This window comes from Amblyomma americanum, chromosome 1 (genome assembly GCF_052857255.1).
Source record: "Amblyomma americanum isolate KBUSLIRL-KWMA chromosome 1, ASM5285725v1, whole genome shotgun sequence".
In the NCBI taxonomy this organism is placed as follows: Eukaryota; Metazoa; Arthropoda; class Arachnida; order Ixodida; family Ixodidae; genus Amblyomma; species Amblyomma americanum.
In genome coordinates this window covers 403,236,308-403,253,822 of record NC_135497.1, presented here as the reverse complement: position 1 = coordinate 403,253,822, position 17,515 = coordinate 403,236,308, and the positions used below count along the sequence as shown (strand labels likewise).

Below are 17,515 nucleotides of genomic sequence, written 5' to 3'. Positions count from 1 at the left end.
TTAGGGTGAAGAGGGACCAGATTGCAGTAGACATCTTTTTGGAATCGAACGAGCTTAAATTTTGCAGGCCTACTAAACGGTTTGAAAGGTGCTTATGAGGCCTGTACAATAGTAGCATCAAGCCTCTTTTGCTGCTCGCATCTACAGAGAACTCAGTGTCAGGCTGTACTTCAGCACAAGGTAAAGGTTCAGGTTGATGCGCTCTTTGTAACTTACTGTGCAATTAGCACTTAACCAGCTTTGACCAATTGTTCAGTGAACTTGCATAAAGATAACCTCTTTGCTCGTGGTAATGCAGTAGAGTGAAGCATTTAAAAACTGCTCTGGAATGTATTTAGCAAAGCAGAATTGTGGGCAAGTTGATGAAACATGGAAGAAACAATTGCACCACGCAAGGGCTGAAAACAGAATGTTTATTGCAAGCGTCGTTCTCAGAAAATGACTGCACATGCTTACAAGCTGCAATAGCAGTAGGAATGTGATAGAACTGGTACTTGCTAATTGCACAGCACATTTCCTAGTAAAAAACAGAACCTACCAAAGGGTAAAAATAGTCAAGGAAGGCTTGGCAGTAATAGTGTACCCAGCTTGCAAACAAGCAGCATGAAGCAATATACATTACCAGCTAGAAACATTCTTTTAACATGAGAGCGTTAAATAAATGACATGAGAAACAATTTATCTTAGAGGACAGCTCAGGTGATTTTTTGAGCATTTTGAGGTGGTAGTCGCATCACATTTTATAGTCCCCTCGCTTTGGTACAAAAAGCCACTTTTCAAAATACCAAATAGAAATATTTCAAAAGAACAAAAACCTAGTAAACCTAAATTGTGTTTCAACCACATGACTACCTGACAGACTGTCCTATGACATCATGGATATTGTCACAAAGTCTATTGTGTGCACATTGGTTGTCTAAGCTGGTGGCCGTAAGCGAGAGCTTGGGTCATTGTTTGTCTGATATGACCAGAAACCAGCTCTAATCTTTCTTCGTTCAGCAGAGCGAATATCGACAGCCGTGCATCCATTGGCATCACACACGCATTATTGCCGTCTGCCTGATATTGCCACGAAGTGGGAAATTTTAAACTTCTTTGCACTGCAACAAAACACTAGCGTGCTGCGAAACTTGGCACAAAGAACCATCAAACTGTGGAGAATGTTTGTGAAAGTTTCAGTATAATCAGACCAGGTAGAAAAGAGCGCCAGCACTGCCCTTAAAAAGTGGATTTTTAACATTGAATTTCCTGGGAAACCAGCCAAATGGTCTTGCTTTCTTCGTCTTATCCGAGAATTCGTCAACTGAATTTGTATTAGTGGGAGTCTACTGTAGTTACTGCAATGCTGTGCGAAGGGAGCACACTGTATTGCCCAGTTCGAGCCATGGTGCACATGCGCCAACATACTGCAAAGCATACTGTTGCTGTCTGCAGGTCTGAAAAGCTAGAGTCCTTGAGATTAACTCTGGGAGCTGTAATTTCGAGAGTCGTGTATTGTGGTGAAGCATTTGCTCTAAGTTTTCCTCCCAATCCTGATTATTTCTTCCGAGTTTGGTAGCCTGTGCGAAAATGCATTCCTTTGCTTGTCTGTTTTGATTTTGCCGTTTCCATGGCCTCAGTTCCAGTGATTTCTGTGAGCACAATACATTTGCAACATCACAAGCATTAACCGCGCGTTACTACCCACTCGCTACATCAAGAACCAATTTTCAGACTTCTATAAGGTTGTCGAAGGCATTTTATGAATGGGGTCATTGACAGTGGTAATTTCAGCCATTCAGTGCACATACGAGCGTTTTGTGAATACATTCGCCGACCGATTTTTCGGACACGAAGGGACCCGAAAAATGGTCAGAATAATCGAACAGTCCGAAAAATCCGTGAAGTACAAAAGATCACTTTATTGAGATGAAATCGGCTTAAAAATGTCACTGATTTTACCTTGGGGGAAATTTTTTCTTGCTGGCGACAATTTGCACCTGTATTTGCGCCAAAGTTGTGATTTCACTGTACACGCTAGACAGCAAGGTCATTGCATTTAGTTGGAATACTTCCTACGCTTCTTTGAGGGACCCGGCGGGGCCATGTTGTCCACAACCCAAGTGTACACCACACCGCTCGTCAAACACACGCAGAGATAAGGCACTTTTCGGTCAAAGCGGTGGAACTGTCGGACGCAATCGCAAAACGGCGAACGGATGTAAATTCGTGAAGACTGAGCGCCACTCGGTCGATGTGGTCAGAGAAACCCAAGTGACGAAACGGCGAATGGCGAGACTGTATGAGACCCGCCGCGGTGGCTCAGTGGTTAGGGCGCTCGGATACTGATCCGGAGTAGCCCGGTTGGAATCCGACCGCGGCGGCCGTGTTTCGGTGGAGACGAAACGCAAAGGCGCCCATGTTCTGTGAGATGTCAGTGCACGTTGAAGATGCCCAGGTGGTCGAAATTATTCCGGAGCCCTCCATTACGGCACCTCTTTCTTCCCTTCTTCTCTCAGTCCCTCCTTTATCCTTTCCCGCTGAGATGTGAGATAGCTCGTGCGCAATTTCCTTCCCCCACCAACCAATTTTCAACGTATAGGACAAACGATAACTGCCCGCAACAACGTCGGCGACAAAAGCAAGTTGACGGCGGGGACAATCCGGCTGCCACCTCGAAGTGTCAGAGATCGCAGGGACCTCTAATGGCAGCAATGAGGTACCGAATGTATGTCAAGCCAATCCAACTGCAGCGTAAATCCACCTCAATCCAAGATGGCGCCTTTTGCACCGGCAAAAAGCCGATAAGATGGCCGATTTTGGCCCGCAGGAGACTGAAATCAGTCCGAAAAATCGAACTTTCGGGCTTTTGAAGTCCGAAATATCCGTCGCGAATATGTATGTGCTTCTTTCTATGGGGTGACTGACGGTGCCTCATCGGGGTCTGAAATATCCTACAAGTCGGTGTTATTAGAGTCTGAATTACCCGTCGGCTACTGTAATCGACCAAATAATCGGCTGCATCGACCAGAGCATTGTCCTTGCCCGAGAACTGACGTTCGGTTTGCTGCTTTAAAATAGTTGCGCTTGAAATTTTGAGAAATAGCTTCTTGTGTCGGAGACAGAGGAGTCCAAGGAATGAGATACGCTCATTGAATCAAAATATTCGAAAACTTCCTGAAGTTACCCTTTGAGAAAGTGGAGATCCCAAATTTTTTTGGGTTTTCTCTCTTTAGAATTACGTGCAGTGCATTAAAAAAAGTACACCGTTACTGGATTGCTGCAACATGTGGTAAATAATTTATAGTCGAATTTATTTCGGTTTTGGTTCCAGCAGCCAAACAATGGTGTGACTTACAAGGCTGGTTCAGGCCACATGATTCATACAAAAACTGGTATGGTCACTGCTTTCGTCGTTTTAATTCACCTCTACTCTTTTGCAAGCCTGTTCAAATGTTAGAGTGACAAAAAATGAACAAGCAGTGATTACATCACTGTTTTTGCACGCCTCACTTGACCTGATTGCGTCTTGTACGTCAAAGCTACTTTGCGACCTAAACCGAAAAACACAAAAAAAATTCATTCTAAATCATTCTGCTGCCGTAGGAGAATTCCACTTTGTGACTCTCATCGCAACAAAGAAAACAGTGCATTACGCCGAAGAAAAAATGCATCCAAAATTTTGTCTCTACTCTTAAAGATTTATGGAAAAGTATCCAGGGAAATTTTTGAGCGGGCACTACTGCAGAAGTTGGGAAGTGTTGCATGTGTGTGCTTTGTATCTGCTGCCATTCAGAGAGCTTGTACTGCTTAACTCGTGGCTATTTTTATTGGTTTGGACTGTTCTGCGTTTTAAGTTGGGTCTTCTTGGCATTATTTCGAATGTCCCTCAGATGAAATGTTTTTTTTTGCCTCTCTCACATTGTTCTTCTAATTATATGTGCCACATAGTCTCTAGAATTTGTTCATGTCACTTTTTTGCCGTTACAAGAGCTTCTTACAGTCTAGCCAATATTTCGACCCATGTAAATGCTGCACTATACGTGGTGATAAGTTGGTCATGTATTTTATTGCTGTGCTACACCGAATGAGGCCATTCAGCGCCAACTGATTGATCAGACTGCGCTCGACCGCGTTTGATTTCTTACAGAAAAAAAATCATGTCTTACTGTGTACAATCACAAAGATTTTCTAGCTTGTTTTTGGCAGAACAAAAATGTTTCGTGTCATGGCCGTCGTTTTAAGTTTACAATTGGTAGCAAAGCCTACTCTTACAAAAAAACTTGTAAAAAATAAACGTTTGATGCATGAGTGAAACTTTTTCATATGAATAAAAGACATTGTGCTTCATATACAATAAATTTAACTCATGTTTTGTATTTTGGTTGTAATATAAAACATGAAAGAAGGTAGAAAAATATGGAAATTTGGAACTTCTTATCTAATTTATGTTCTCATAGTAGTCATCTCAGCTATTTGTCTGGATTTTTCAAAAAGCAAAGAAGCCGATATGAAAAACATAATGCGTGTGAGCAAAAACAAATTTGTTAAAATTCTCTTCTTGAGGCATATTCATCCGTCAATTGCTCAGTGAGGTGGTTCTCGTTCATTTTCTAAGTGCAGTGGCATTTCTTTCTAAAAGTTTATGCGAACAATTTTTGTTTTAGGCGAGAACATAATTTTTCTAGTTGAGTCCCTGCGTTCAACCCCAGCATCGCTCGCTGCTTGCTCGTCACTGCAGTGCATGCTACAGCCGGCATCAAGGAGGCACTTAAGTTTTGTTGTATGGTGCTCCAAGTGGATGCTCCTGATATTTTGGTTCTGCAAGGTCCGCTGGCATGTTCATTCACATTCTGTCACTTTAAACTCTTTGGTTGCTGGGCATGATGCAAGTCCAGCATGCACCAGTGAGAGAGAGATAAAAGCTTAGTGTGGTGAAACTTGCGTATTCCATTTAATGGTAACACTCTTGTAAACAGACTAGTGAGTTCACCTTTGTTTTCTTGAATGATTTGTCGGGGCACCCTGACAGTATGCTCGATAGTTTTCTACACCTCACTCATGTAAACAAAGGGTCAGTATTTGACCTTTGTACGGCCTCTGAATACTTCCCATCACTGCCAAGGGCCTCACAGTTCCACCAATGCCGTCGCAAGCACCCTTACCATGTGACGGGGCGAAAAGCCCATTGCACTGAAAGATTGGAATCGTTTTCCTGGTTGCAGAGATCTTAACTTTGATTGGTCAGACTGCAAAGTGTGTTTCCCGGCTCAGTACCATTTGTGCGGAGGTACAATAGCCGTTGTGCCATGCGGCCACTTCATTGTCACCTTTTTAAATGTGCCCTTCATCAGGTTTCTGCATTGCCAAAGCTGGCAGCATCGGAAGCCCAGCACAGCATTGTATTCGAGCAATGGAGTGTTGGTTTTGTGTGTATTTGCAGCCGGCGGCAAAATGTGCTGTCGATATAGAACACAGGGGCTCGACTTGCAAATTGTTTCTCTCCTAAAACAAAAAGTGCTGTGATTAAACTTATAGAAATAAATGCCATTAAATGGTGCCGTGCAACTTCCCATCTTTCGTAATTTTACTAAGATCACCTGATTATGCAATTGACCGCTGAATATGTCTGAGAAAGCAAATTTTCTCAACTTAAGAATTCTTTTGCTCGCATATCTTGCATGTTTTGCACTCTGAAACATTTTTATTGCTTTCTTTGCCTTCTTTACAGCTTAGAAATAAAGTTCGAATGATGGCTGCAAGAACGTAGAATTTAAGATTAGACTTTAAAATTTTTATATAATGTACCTTGCATGTTTTAGTTGAAACAAAATAAGCTCAATTCACTGCATATGAAAGTGTAATGCCTTTTATATATATAATGAAAGTTTCACAGTCATGTGTTAGAATGTTTATTTTACAAATCTTTTTTTTAAGACTAGGTTTTGCTACCACTTGCAAACGTGAGATGGCACCACAGCAAGTAAAAATTTAATCTGCCAAAATCAAGGTGGGTAATGTTTGCCATAGTAATGCAATAAACCATTATTTTTTAAAGAGAAATCCAAGATGGTCGAGTACCAAGTCTGGGTCAGTTGGCTTGGAATGATCCAATGACATTTAAATGCCAATTGTGTGCTGTTTTGAAGCAGCCTTTATAATATTTTTGTAGCTCGAGCAATATTGCAGTGTAGGTACAATGATATTTGTTTTGCTTGCATGATTGTAATGGTTCCATATCATGCCATTTACTTTGAATCTTGCGTGCAATCTTACATTGCTTTGTAACAAGTTTTTGCTGCAGGCATTCATCCCATGTGCAGACTGCTGCTCCTAAGTGGAGCATCATACTCAACTGGAGCAGTGTGGAGTGGTATCACTGTTTGCACCTTTGGTAAGTTTCTGGGAAAAAGTTATGCATTCATTCATCTGGCTGCTTGGTATTTTCATGTTTCATGTGTAAGGGCAGATGAAATGCCGATCTGTCCGAAGGGTGAATGTGGCCATTTGTTAACGTCATTTTACAATAGCGATATTTGCAAAATGGTTCATTCTATGTATCTAGTATGTACTTCAGTTTACTACGTGGTGCATGTATGCCTCAAAGAAAGGAACCAGAACCCCTTGCAGAGTAACAAATTCACCTGACTTGTTTGATATGGACTCTGCCACAGTGGCTCAGTGGTTATGGCACTCGGCTGCTGACCCGAAAGATGTGAGTTCGATCGTGGCCGTGGCGGTTGAATTTCAATGGAGGGGAAATTCTGTAGGCCTGTGTACTGTGCGTTGTCAGTACACGTTAAAGAACCCCAGGTGGTCGAAATTTCTGGAGCCCTTCACTATGGCGTCTCTCATAGCCTGAGCTGCTTTGGGACATTATGACATTATGGGACATTATGATGTCCCAGCTAGCATTTGTGCTCTCCAAGTGACGCTTTTGTGTGCATGTATTTCTTCAAGGGTGGGTGCAGAAAGGAAACATCAGCTTGGAACCCCTTGTGGTCATTTTCCAGATCTAGACTCTATTGAGAATGTGTGACTGTATTTTAGTCTTGTCAAAATAGCGTGCAGGCTAACAGGACACAGACAAGAACTGCAATGACTAACGGCTGAGGAATTTCTTGCTTTGCTTCCAATAAATACAGGCAACATCATCCAAAATACATATAAGGAAAGTCCTGGAATCATCGTTTTGTCACATCTGTCGTGATTATTTATCCAGATAGTGAATTTCTATTCAAACATGAGTGATGATGTGTTTACACTGGTTGAACACTTCTTACGTATGATGTACACCTCGTATATCTCATGCATAAGCTGTCAATTATATTTGCTCAGACGTTTACATCGTCGAACGTGTGGAATGCACTCATAGTCCGAGACTTGGAGGGATGCCGGAAGTATATTTTCAGTAGGAGGGCTTGAACGTGTTCCTTTTTATTCCTTTTTATTTTTTTTTGTTTATGTACATAGGTTTCTCAGATATTACAGTCCAAGTTTGGCTCGGGAGAGAACAATTAACTACGTGAAAAAAATTTTTTTCTTTGATCGTTAGATGGTGCATATTATACAAGCATTAACAAGAAAAAAATTACAATATGAATTTTCAGTGCGTTCATATTGACGTTTGACAAATTTACAGGCATTCGCACATGAACAAAACTATAACATAAAACAACAGTTTAAATACAACAATACAAGCAAACACTCTAGAGTACATGTATACAGTTACCAATAATGCACGCAAGCAGCAAACATTTCGGACAGTGCTGCTCTATTTAGGTGCTTAGGCGGGACCAAAGGTTGCTGCTCGCTTCGCTGTTCAGCTCACAAACTCCGTGATGACGTCCTCTAATCTAAGGAGCGCCATTCTTTCTTTGTGTATAGGCAAAATCTAAAGATACGATAACCTCTTTTGAGTCATTCAGTTGCGCAAATACGTTTTGATTCTGCGCAGAGCACTAAAAGAGCGTTCCCCAGAAGCGACAGACGCTGGTTTGGGAAACACAAGCTGAACATACCTCACGACCTCAACCATCAACTCACGAATATTTTGCAATTCCTTTGTAGGATGTCCAATATGCCCAGAATTGTGGCAGAATCAGCACCGCTTAGAACAGTTGATAATAGCATAACTGCGCCAACAGTCTGCCCAAGTCATTATCAACTGCATGCACTCCCAAAGCCACCTCTAGTTCATTTGCTGTGTACCGACTACCTCCAGCGGCTCTGGTTAAGATGTCTTGTAGTTTTACGAGCTGTTTCATGCCTGGCTGCTCAAAGCTCTGTTTTGTTTCACTTACGATTCAGTCGGCAGTAGCGAAATACTCCTTGCACAGCACGGCCTTAACGTCAAGGGCAGCTGGCTGGACAGGTCTCTAAGTCATCGCATACCTCGCAGGAGGTTTTGTCGGCCTTGATGTACCAGGTTCCTTCAGGCCTAGATGCGCTGCTGTTGTGCTCGTGTGCTGCCACAGGTTTTCAAACGCAGTTTCAGAGCACGACGGGGAGGTCGCCTTGCAGAGAGCCTCTGGTGCCTTTTTTCCACCTGCTGCGCGATATGTTGAGCTCTGGAGAGCCCTTGCTAATTCTTCATAAGGCCCAAAGAAGGCTATGGAAATGTGGATACCTAACAAGGTTTAAAATTTCTGCAAAAGCCGATCGTAACCTCTAAAAATAGCCTTGCTGCCTTCGGTCAATTAACCTGGTGTCTGCAAGAGCTCTTTGAGTGTCTCTTGGACTCTGGCGTAATTCTCAACGATTCTTTGCATTGGCTCTTTGCACCGAACCTTTGCACGAGTCTTTGCACCGATGCGATGGACTCTAATGCTTTATCGCATCGGGCAAAGCGGCAGTAAGATATTTGGCCCTGATCCACTCTCCACAGCTGACTCGCGTCCTGTGCAGGGAGGAAGCGGTACCGGCCCACTCTGTCTCCTGCTTTGCAGCGGACGGTGCGGTTTTCGGCGAGCTGTCTTTGTGAACCATCGCTTGGTCAACAGCGTCTTAGCTGCTGATTGTAGTTGTTTAATTTGATACGCAGATGAGTCCTTCACTATGGCGTCTCTTATAGCCCATGCGCCGCTTTAAGTCACAATACCTGCCTTCCAGATTTATATGAACTATATACATGGATGTGTGTGAAAGTTCCCAACTGGTAATGGAACAATTCCTTGTTGATTCCAGCTGTAACCAAATGGAAACCAGTCTGAGCAGTTAGGATTTTTTCCCTGGAATTCGACTAATCACATTCTAAATGCGAACACCGGTTTTGTTTCATTCTGGAAATTTATTGTATCGCAAATTAGGTTTCATATACATACGTCAAATTAGGGCCTGTGTATAGCTGTGGTCCAAGGAGAAGGCTGAGTCGGGCTGGTTTGTTCATGTTGAACGGTAGGGCGAAGCAGCGCTGACGGACGGGACGGAAGAGGAGACAGACACATGCGCTGGTGCCTGGTGTCTGTCTCCTCTTCCGTCTCGTCCGTCAGCGAAGGTTTATTTGGGTTTAACGACCCAAAGTGACTCAGGCTATGATGGATGCCGTAGTGAATGGCTCCGAAAATTTCGACCACCTGGGGTTCTTAAACGTGCAGCTGATATCGCACAGTACATGGCGGAGCCTCTAGAATTTCGCCCCCACCGGAATTCGACCGCCGCGGCTGGGATCGAACCCGCCTCTTTCGGGCCAGCAGCCGAGCGCCGTAAGCACTAAACCACCGCGGCGGCTAAGGAAGAGAACCAGCACTCAACAGAGCAAGCCGAGGATCATTCAACTCACAGCTAGCTGTAATTGTTTTGACGAAACGAATGGTGCAGAGTACTGGTGCATGCTGCTTAGGAGCTGAAGTATATGTGTTCTGTCAAGATTAAAGTTGTTTAATAATAACGCTATTTCGTCAAATTGCTTGTCGTACGGTTTGTTCGCACGTGGTAATTTTTGTGGCCGTGCGCAGAGACTGCTGTTGCGACTTTGAGGTAGTGCTGTAACGCTTGCTCCCCCCCCCCTTTTGTGACAGAGCGTCGCCAGCTCTCTAGTCGGTAGCGAAGACTCCGAGTCAGGCGTCGGTGAGAACAACGATAGGGATTTAATAAATTATGTACAGAGGATTATACAGCACGAGGTCGGCACGGGGACCGAGAGATAACGGCAAATGCGACTGTTCTCGCACGGTGACATCCGGCGAGGCTCCAACGCGTCACACATCACACTCCACTTGTGAGCGGCACACGGCTCACGGTTGGTCTCTCTAGATCGAGCTCGGTAGAACGGAGTCTTCTCCAGGCGTCAGTGTTGGGGCTTATATAGCCCCCAGAAACGGTCGTCACTCAAACGGACGAATAAAAAGCCAGCACTTGACAGCCGTCCGTGAGGTCCAACCAGCAACCACGCTGGCCACCCGCTTCAAGTCTGCCGCGCGCGGTGACTCCCAGGGGGAAAGGGGAACCGGCGCCTGGCTGTCTAGCAATTCGCTGCACGTTTGAACATGTCACTCACCGATGCTTCTTCATAGTGCGCCGCTGCCAGGCGGCGCAGCATCTGAGCTTGTCAAGGGAGCGTTAGGGCGCGGTTACCTCGCGGCGCAGCACCGGGCTTGTCCAAGGGCGTTCACAGGAGAAATTTTGCATCCTGTAGATTTGGAATCCGGACTGGTTGTCCGAGCACAACTGCATCCCCACCATCAGATAAGGCGCTGGGAAGACCAGCTGCTTCCACGTGGCTCGGATGCCAGGCGCGCACGTTCGTCAGTCTCCTCCAAGTTCACGTCCAGTGTCCGAACGCCAGGTAGCTTCACGTGCCCAGGTCCCACCCGCCAGGCCAGGATCGCTGCTCACCGCGTTGTCGCCAAGGCACCCCGACCAGCTTCGCTCAGGTCGTTCCGATGCGCTTGCTTCTCGCCACTGGTCATGGTTGGTCGTTCTGCAACTTGCAAAAACCGACTGGCAGAAGGCAACACCCAACACGAGCAAGTGCCTTCTGTCTCCCGTCAAACACCAGAAAAGGCCATAATCCAAATCAACCTAACTAAATTGCTATCCCCGTTTTTGCTCTCGCTGCAACAAGAGGCAGGTTGGCGATCTGGTACACAAGGTTCAAACAACCATTTTTCAAATTAACAATGCGCCAAAATATCAGGAACCATTGCAAGCAGCAATAATAACGAAAATAGAATTGTCCCCTTGAGATTACTTGGACCGAAAACACACTACTGAGGAAGCAAATGAGGCCATTCATATTTGCCCCAAGGTACTTCCTTTTCGCAACTAGCACAGCTTACCATGTGTTCTTCTTTTTTGTTCTGCGTGGCAGCAGATACTACTACAGCGGTTGTAATGAGCCAATCGTGCACCACAAAACAGTGCTGAGGCAGGAGCATACTCCAAAACTTAATGCAGGTTAAAAGGTAGCATCTCTAGGAGCTTACGCCAGCTACCTAAGCTACAATGCCCAACAGAGGTTTCGCCCATGTTTCAATGTCTGCGGATAGTAGCACCTAACAAATACGGCAAGTAAGTTCACTTGCAGAAACACACGTAACAAAGCTCACATAAATAACCCAAAGTATACACGAGGCTTCCATGCAAGTGACTACGCCACAATTGCCCATGAGTTCCTTAGCTATACTTCCGCGCGTCAGCGCATGCCCTCAAAATGAGCAGCTCAGCTAAACGTATCCACAAGTGCATGCTGGAATACAACTTGCATTGAACCTCAAGATAAGCGATGCGATGAACAGAACAAAACATCAGAAGATAATCGCGTGGGTGAGATAACCGCTCTGAACGAACTGATTTCAGCTACAGTGCTCGTTTGCACTCTGAACTGTGCAGCACTTTAGGTTACATGAGCAGACGTTTTTAGGCTGTATCATTAGGGCAAGAAAACACGAAAAGTACAGAACGCGCTCAGGCAAAAGGCTCAAAACCTGGTTAACTTTCGCCTTTCTGCCACTGGGAAAAAAAACGAAAATCAAATGAATACAGGGAGCATTTATTCCTGGAATCCTCCATTCTTTATTCGCGCCCTGCGCGGTTGCAATATGAAGGCCACGCTACCAGCCTACCCTTCGCATAAGTTGAGAGGCTGATTAGTTTCCGCTCCAGGACATGTTCCCGAAGCCAGGGAAGCGCTTCTTAAGCTTAAGCCGAAAGGGGCGCTTCCTCCTCTCATGGTTCTCTGCAGGTGTCCCAAAAGGGTGGTTGCGTGTCCCCCTCCTACACGTGCGCGTTCTGTGGCGCCCTTTTTGTCTGGTGGCCGCGCGCCCTTCTCTGCAGCCCACTCTGCTCGTCACCTTTCCCAGAACTACTCCTACGGTGCTGCAACAGTGATGGAAGTGGCTTCCGCACTGCACAGGGATGCCTTGTCAAATTGGCCTTCATGCGACGCCTCAAAATTCTTGAGAGCCGCGGTAACAGTTTCGGGCAGTTACGTGGTTGGCTGGCCCGTAAACGTACAAGCATCTTGATCCGCACCCTTTTCTTCTTAGCGCGACTGCCCAAATTAGTTTTCTTTGAGCGCCGTCGCCTTTTCGAAGCAGCCCTAGCGGATTTCTTCCGCGCGCCCGCACCTCCAGTAATCGCGGTGCCGTCAAGTGCGAAGCTGTCGGCGCTAGCCGCAACATCAAAACTTAACCCATTAGTTCTGAAAGGCTTGTTGCATTCGCGATTTTCCTTGTGTTGCAAATCACCTTGAGCCCTGCTGTTAGTGCCAGGTAGCAGCTCTTCGGAAATTTCGGACACCTCTGCGATATTGTCTGGGCTCGGTTCCTTACTGTTTGGCGGTCTGTCGCGGGCCGCTGCGAATCTGCCGTCATCTATCCTCAACTAACCGTTCTCGGGTGTCTCACCAGCTTCGTTCTGATGAGATTTTTCCGCAGCCTGCCTGAAGCACGACATTCCGTTTCAAAGTGGCATGGATCTGGGGGCTTGAAATTGCCCGCTGAAACATTTCTTTATTGCCAGCATGCCCAACCAAACCATCGCTGATCCCTTTGTTACGATTGCCGGGGCCGCAACCTTTTTCCTCTGCTTTTGTATCGCTTTGAGGTCGAGTTTCCTTTAACTCCTCTCCAGTCTTAACTCCTCTCCAGTCTCAGTGAGCGGGACAGCTGTAACTGCAGCGTCGTCCGATGCCGTGGCTACCTTATCCGAAGGTAGAGAGGTTTCCTCCGTTTGCGAATGCGGCCTCTTCATTATATTGCGGGGGGTTTTTTCTCTTGTCAGCTTCTTGTGATGCCACAGGTGTTTGTGGTGATTTGATTAGTCATGTGTTCAAAGTGGTGGAAGTCATATCACTTTATTTAATGACGGCCTTTTTTTCTCTTTGTTTCTATATAGTAATTTAGTGAAGTGACTGTTGATGGTTTCTGTGTATAATGTTTTTTGCTCATCAAGTGAGCATGCTTGTAGTGATTTTGTTCTGCAAGAGAGGTACTTAGCTTGGGAATCAGTTTAAGTTCATTTTAGTTGTGAACAACAAGAGCAATCCAGAGAAGCAAAAGCAAGTAAAATATTTTTTGCTTAGACAGCATCTTGCATGGTGAAGAGGGACCAGATTGCAGTAGACATCTTTTTGGAATCGAACGAGCTTAAATTTTGCAGGCCTACTAAACTGTTTGAAAGGTGCTTATGAGGCCTGTACAATAGTAGCAGCAAGCCTCTTTTCCTGCTCGCATCTACAGAGAACTCAGTGTCAGGCTGTACTTCAGCACAATGTAAAGGTTCAGGTTGATGTGCTCTTTGTAACTTACTGTGCAATTAGCACTTAACCAGCTTTGACCAATTGTTCAGTGAACTTGCATAAAGATAACCTCTTTGCTCGTGGTAATGCAGTAGACTGAAGCATTCAAAAACTGCTCTGGAATGTATTTTGCAAAGCAGAATTGTGGGCAAGTTGATGAAACATGGAAGAAACAATTGCACCAAGCAAAGGCTGAAAACAGAATGTTTATTGCAAGCGTCGTTCTCAGAAAATGACTTCACATGCTTACAAGCTGCAATAGCAGTAGGAATGTGATAGAACTGGTACTTGCTAATTGCACACCACATTTCTTAGTAAAAAACAGAACCTACCGAAGGGTAAAAATAGTCAAGGAAGGCTTGGAAGTAATAGTGTACCCAGCTTGCAAACAAGCAGCATGAAGCATTATACGTTACCAGCTAGAAACATTCTTTTAACATGAGAGCGTTAAATAAATGACATGAGAAACAATTTATCTTAGAGGACAGCTCAGGTGATTTTTTGAGCATTTTGAGGTGGTAGTCGCATCACATTTTATAGTCCCCTCGCTTTGGTACAAAAAGCCACTTTTCAAAATACCAAATAGAAATATTTCAAAAGAACAAAAACCTAGTAAACCTAAATTGCGTTTCAACCACATGACTACCTGACAGACTGTCCTATGACATCATGGATATTGTCACAAAGTCTATTGTGTGCACATTGGTTGTCTAAGCTGGTGGCCGTAAGCGAGAGCTTGGGTCATTATTTGTCTGATATGACCAGAAACCAGCTCTAATCTTTCTTCGTTCAGCAGAGCGAATATCGACAGCCGTGCATCCATTGGCATCACACACGCATTATTGCCGTCTGCCTGATATTGCCACGAAGTGGGAAATTTTAAACTTCTTTGCACTGCAACAAAACACTAGCGTGCTGCGAAACTTGGCACAAAGAACCATCAAACTGTGGAGAATGTTTGTGAAAGTTTCAGTATAATCAGACCAGGTAGAAAAGAGCGCCAGCACTGCCCTTAAAAAGTGGATTTTTAACATTGAATTTCCTGGGAAACCAGCCAAATGGTCTTGCTTTCTTCGTCTTATCCGAGAATTCGTCATAACTGAATTTGTATTAGTGGGAGTCTACTGTAGTTACTGCAATGCTGTGCGAAGGGAGCACACTGTATTGCCCAGTTCGAGCCATGGTACACATGCGCCAACATACTGCAAAGCATACTGTTGCTGTCTGCAGGTCTGAAAAAGCTAGAGTTCTTGAGATTAACTCTGGGAGCTGTAATTTCGAGAGTCGTGTATTGTGGTGAAGCATTTGCTCTAAGTTTTCCTCCCAATCCTGATCATTTCTTCCAAGTTTGGTAGCCTGTGCGAAAATGCATTCCTTTGCATATCTGTTTTGATTTTGCCGTTTCCATGGCCTCAGTTCCAGTGACTTCTGTGAGCACAATACATTTGCAACATCACAAGCATTAACCGCGCGTTACTACCCACTCGCTACATCAAGAAGCAATTTTCAGACTTCTATAAGGTTGTCTAAGGCATTTTATGAATGGGGTCATTGACAGTCGTAATTTCAGCCATTCAGTGCACATACGAGCGTTTTGTGAATACATTCGCCGACCGATTTTTCGGACACGAAGGGACCCGAAAAATGGTCAGAGTAATCGAACAGTCCGAAAAATCCGTGAAGTACAAAAGATCACTTTATTGAGAATAAATCGGCTTAAAAATGTCACTGATTTTACCTTGAGGGAAATTTTTTCTTGCTGGCGACAATTTGCACCTGTATTTGCGCCAAAGTTGTGATTTCACTGTACACGCTAGACAGCAAGGTCACTGCATTTAGTTGGAATACTTCCTACGCTTCTTTGAGGGACCCGGCGGGGCCATGTTGTCCACAACCCAAGTGTACACCACACCGCTCGTCAAACACACGCAGAGATAAGGCACTTTTCGGTCAAAGCGGTGGAACTGTCGGACGCAATCACAAAACGGCGAACGGATGTAAACTCGTGAAGACTGAGCGCCACTCGGTCGATGTGGTCAGAGAAACCCAAGTGACGAAACGGCGAATGGCGAGACTGTATGAGACCCGCCGCGGTGGCTCAGTGGTTAGGGCGCTCGGATACTGATCCGGAGTAGCCAGGTTGGAATCCGACCGCGGCGGCCGTGTTTCGGTGGAGACGAAACGCAAAGGCGCCCGTGTGCTGTGAGATGTCAGTGCACGTTGAAGATGCCCAGGTGGTCGAAATTATTCCGGAGCCCTCCATTACGGCACCTCTTTCTTCCCTTCTCCTCTCAGTCCCTCCTTTATCCTTTCCCGCTGAGATGTGAGATAGCTCGTGCGCAATTTCCTTCCCCCACCAACCAATTTTCAACGTATAGGACAAACGATAACTGCCCGCAACAACGTCAGCGACAAAAGCAAGTTGACGGCGGTGACAATCCGGCTGCCACCTCGAAGTGTCAGAGATCGCAGGGACCTCTACTGGCAGCAATGAGGTACCGAATGTATGTCAAGCCAATCCAACTGCAGCGTAAATCCACCTCAATCCAAGATGGCGCCTTTTGCACCGGCAAAAAGCCGATAAGATGGCCGATTTTGGCCCGCAGGAGACTGAAATCAGTCCGAAAAATCGAACTTTCGGGCTTTTGAAGTCCGAAATATCCGTCGCGAATATGTATGTGCTTCTTTCTATGGGGTGACTGACGGTGCCTCATCGGGGTCTGAAATATCCTACAAGTCGGTGTTATTAGAGTCTGAATTACCCGTCGGCTACTGTAATCGACCAAATAATCGGCTGCATCGACCAGAGCATTCTCCTTGCCCGAGAACTGACGTTCGGTTTGCTGCTTTAAAATAGTTGCGCTTGAAATTTTGAGAAATAGCTTCTTGTGTCGGAGACAGAGAGTCCAAGGAATGAGATACGCTCATTGAATCAAAATATTCGAAAACTTCCTGAAGTTACCCTTTGAGAAAGTGGAGATCCCAAATTTTTTTGGGTTTTCTCTCTTTAGAATGACGTGCAGCGCATTACAAAACGTACACCGTTACTGGATTGCTGCAACATGTGGTAAATAATTTATAGTCGAATTTATTTCGGTTTTGGTTCCAGCAGCCAAACAATGGTGTGACTTACAAGGATGGTTCAGGCCACATGATTCATACAAAAACTGGTATGGTCACTGATTTCGTTTTAATTCACCTCTACTCTTTTGCAAGCCTGTTCAAATGTTAGAGTGACAAAAAATGAACAAGCAGTGATTAGATCGCTGTTTTTGCACGCCTCACTTGACCTGATTGCGTCTTGTACGTCAAAGCTACTTTGCGACCTAAACCGAAAAACACAAAAAAAAATTCATTCTAAATCATTCTGCTGCCGTAGGAGAATTCCACTTTGTGACTCTCATCGCAACAAAGAAAACAGTGCATTACGCCGAAGAAAAAATGCATCCCAAATTTTGTCTCTACTCTTAAAGATTTATGGAAAAGTATCCAGTGAAATTTTTGAGCGGGCACTACTGCAGAAGTTGGGAAGTGTTGCACGTGTGTGCTTTGTATCTGCTGCCATTCAGAGAGCTTGTACTGCTTAACTCGTGGCTATTTTTATTGGTTTGGACTGTTCTGCGTTTTAAGTTGGGTCTTCTTGGCATTATTTCGAATGTCCCTCAGATGAAATGTTTTTTTTTGCCTCTCTCACATTGTTGTTCTAATTATATGTGCCACTTAGTCTCTAGAATTTTTTCATGTCACTTTTTTGCCGTTACAAGAGCTTCTTACAGTCTAGCCAATATTTCGACC

General features: G+C 44.8%; 1 protein-coding gene across 1 annotated transcript in view; it reads left to right on the top strand.

Moving 5' to 3' along the window:
- Positions 1-6,307: 6,307 nt before the first annotated feature.
- LOC144123952 (uncharacterized) overlaps positions 6,308-17,515 on the top strand; it is a 70,572-nt gene continuing 59,364 nt past the window's right edge. The window contains exon 1 of the mRNA XM_077656660.1: positions 6,308-6,373. The gene's annotated coding sequence lies outside the window, so the exon portion shown is untranslated. The remainder of the gene's footprint in view (positions 6,374-17,515) is intronic.